Genomic DNA, 4,241 nt, shown 5'->3' on the forward strand with positions numbered 1-4,241 from the left:
AGTGCCGTTGGCATAAGCAGCTTCGACGTTAAGAATTTGGTGAACACGTGCGCTTTGACGTGAAATGTGACTCTGCCAAGCCATCCATGTATATCGACAGCAGTACTGCCTTCGTTATTAAAGCTCTTAACAAAGACTAATACGAATTAAATCAAGATCTTCCCAAATCCAACTTATTAAGGGTGCAGCATGGACCGGCAAGAAGATAGATCCAAAGGGATGGAGTGACATGATGAAATTTTAAATGCAGCTCCGACTTTTAATTATCCTAAGTGTATATAGGTTCTAATAGCCAAGTTAAACCACATAAGGTTAAATTGGGTAGGTTAAATATTAACTGATCATGTTTTTTTTATTCAATGATTTTTGCAAACAACGGTATACTTGCTTGTAGAATCTATATTAATTGATATGTACGCAAACTAAAGTCTTATTTATTTACAGATGGTGCTGATTTGAGCTCAAACATCCCTTTCATAACTCATCGTTCAACGACATCATTTAACTTTCATATGTCGTTATGTATAAAACGCTTTATTAGCACGTAGTTGGTATCGTATCCTCAATGAGCATAAGCAAATTAATTAAAGACTCTTCTAGCGTATAAGGTTTCCAAACTTTAAAATTCAGTTCGTTTGGTAAAGAAAACATATTGTAAAATATTATATTCTGCATTACCGTCGATATAATGACATTTAACAAGATCAATAATTGTGTATTAAATGTATTAGTAGTATAATGAAATCCATTTTGAATTAAATCTTATTTCAGCCATGCAGATGTGGAAGTATAAAGGCATGGTAGGAGTTTAATAAGTACTTAGTTCTAAAAGGGACAATCATATAATTTACACACGAGGATTGTCATGGCATTGCTTTGAGTAGACCTATTTATGGGGAGGGAAAATTAAGTGTGTAGCCCCTGTTATGCCATCCAACTGAGCTGAAAACTATCGTGTATGATAACATCTGTCCGTCCTTCTGGTAATACTGCTTTATAAGCAACAGTCTTGATACGTGTATTTGTTATTTATTGTTTCTGTAGCAGTAATATTCTTAGGCTATGAGTTTATTAGTTTCAAGATCTCACACCCCATCCTGCGAGCTAAGCAACGCAACCAGGCGTGTCAAGCAAGAAGCGAACACTCATAAAAATAGATCATGAATAAGTGAAAGTTTTCAAGTATAAATCAGTGCACGGTTCTAGCCGCCTACAGACACAGACGTACAATGATATTTTTTCGAACGATTTCCTTTAAGTTATCCATCAGGCTTGTTATGTTTTCTGTGAGCAGAAGTTTTTATTAGAATATCTTTATAATTTTGTAGTTCTAGATCGTTATAATTCAGTGGAGTAATTTTACAAATAAATGAATATAAGCTTGAGGTGAGATACCATGTTTCACCACTGTCTAGAATACATTTTTCTTCTAATATATGAATAATAGAATTTCCTTACATTAATTCTCCGTTTAAATCTTTATATGGCCCAAACGCTTTATCAAGTATCCTTTTTCTAGTTAATTCACTTAGATTAAATATATTTTCAACTCCAACATTAGATTGAGAGTAGAGTTGATTAACTGTAATATCATTAACATCATTATCACCACGAGAATGATAATTTACAATAATAAAAACGTGTGCAAGACAGTAATACGAAATAGTCACTCATATTCCACAGTAGAACGAGGGTCAACTAGGAGAGCACTTACACCAGCAAATAAAATATTCTTAAAATCTCTAGGCTTTAAAGTTAGAAAACAATGGCAAAAACAGCATTTTATATGTTCGTGAAGAAGCTTATTCCGAAGATAGTATAAGGAAAAAGGAATATCATATTTATACACCCTTCAATCTTTCAATGTTAACGATGAAGATCGAATTACAATTCAAAACCGAGATTTGTATGTTTTACCACATGAAAGTTTTATCAACATAGAAGATTCGGTTGCTACGGCTAATACGGATGCTGATACGATCAGTTGCTACAGGCAAACTTAAAAATATTTGTTGAAATTCGATGAACTAAATGGAAGTGAAATTGATCGCACTCAATTGGTTGGAGGTACAACAACTATAGAAAACGATGTTTCCTTAAATAAATCAGAAAATGAAATGCTTGAGAACGCTGGATGGTTTAGAGGTGAAAGTTCCGAACTATCGAAAATAAGTGTTAAGGGGTTTTTTAATTTTAATGTACCTCTAAAATGTTTACTCGGGTTTGCTAAAGACTTTAACAAAATCCCACTTAATTGTAAACATGAGCTGATACTGCTCATGAATAAGAATGTGAGTTGCGTTATTCAAATTAAGGTTGGCACCTTGGGTTACTTATATTTTATGATTCATTTCTTAGGTATGCTTTGGAACCTGTGTGTCAAATACAGTGTTAAACTTATTAATATGATTACTAATATGGTTATTGCAATTATCTGGTATACATTGTTAAATTTTGTATGTTCTTTTATAATTTGTTTCGTTTGTACAAACGAAAGTGGTCCTAATTTTATAACATCAATGCTTACGTTAATGCTTTGAGTATAATCTTACATATTGTTTGAAATTGAAATTTCATTAATTTGCAATGAACAAGTAAAGATTTTTATTATATTGTTTGCTTCTATTGTTTTTTCGTTATTTATACAATTATTTATAACTACATTCTGATTTTATTTGGTTTAAAATTCCTATTTAACAATTTCTCAGAATGAACATGCAACAAATAGTCATGTTTTAGTAATTTTGGGTTAAAAATGCCTAATCTTGTGAGCTGCATTCCCATCTCAATGTCTTCCTTATATTCTGTAAAGTGTTGTAAGTTAAATATAATGATATCTAATTTCTTTCCATTTTGTTTCTCTTGATCTATTTCGTTCATGATTTCCATTCCTATGTTTATAGCTTTTATTATGTGATTTAATTCGTTCACCTGAACGCTGTTTTCTGCTAAGTTGCTTATTTTTTGTTCAATTTCTGCTTTGTCTTCTTGATCTAATGATCCAAATAAGTATTTATATACTGTTCCTAATCTGTTAACTAAACCTCTTATGCTGCGTTTGGCTATTTTTAAGCCGTTTATTTCTCTGTTTAATTTTTCTACTAGGTATTCGATTTGTATTAGGTTATTAAATTCTTTACTTTGTTCAATTGAGTTATTAAAAGTTTTTTCGGCTTTTGTTATATTAACCGTTAAACAGTGGAGTTCGTAATCTGTCGGAATGTCTATGGTTCCTGTTTTAGCCCGTTATGGGCTTTGATAGGATTAATTTCAATGCTTTGTGCATTTATATGGTTTACAGTTATTTATAGTAATATTATAATAATTAGTTTTAGCTGGTGCTTGTATATTTTGATCGCTGTCTGTTGTTGACCTGTAATTGTTATATTTGCTTTGATTAGTCTTATTTTTCTTTTTGAATTTGGGTTTGTAATGAGTTATTTTCCTGCCTCTGTTTGTTTCCTCAAAATGTTTGTCGTCGATTTGTCTTAGTTCTCCTGTTTTCTTGAACGGGTTGTCGTCTTTGATTTAACTAATGGTGAATGTTTGTATCTAGTGTCAATTTCATAATTTGTTCGTTTTTTGTTGAGGTTATTTATTAGTTTTTCTTTATTAGCTTGAGTGTCATACTCTGGTGTACCTGCGTATATGAATATGTCCGCTTGTGCTTTGTTTTATGATTGTACGTGTACGTGTTTATTTGCGACGTCTGAATCGCTGTTAATGATTCTTAATTTTTCGTTATCTGTCGGGTATACCATTTTTACTTGTGGTTATATTAATATTTACTGCTTCTGATTTTAGCCATAATTGTAAAGCTGTGCACATAAAAGCTGAGTCTTTGTCTGCTTTTATTTCGATGGGTTTACCGATTTGGTTGAACACTTGTATTATAGCTCGTTTGGTTTCTAACCAGTCTCTACTTTTTATACCCTGAACCCATTAAAAATGGGTATAAGGGTATATTGTATTTGTGCAAAATCCAAATGTATGTAACAGGCAGAAAGAAGTATCTCCGACCCCATAAAGTATATATTCTTGATCAGCACCAATAGTCGAGTCGATCTAACCATGTCCGTCTGTCTGTCCGTCCGTCCGTCCGCATGTATGAACGCAAGGATCTCAGAACCTATAAGAGCTAGAGACTTGAAATTATATGTAGGTGCTCCTAGTTCCCGCGCAGATCGAGCTTGTTTCCGATAATCGATAACTTACTCCGTTTCCAAGCAATCGATAAAATC

The sequence above is a fragment of the Drosophila virilis genome, unplaced genomic scaffold (assembly GCF_030788295.1).
Source record: "Drosophila virilis strain 15010-1051.87 unplaced genomic scaffold, Dvir_AGI_RSII-ME tig00001642, whole genome shotgun sequence".
NCBI lineage: Eukaryota > Metazoa > Arthropoda > Insecta > Diptera > Drosophilidae > Drosophila > Drosophila virilis.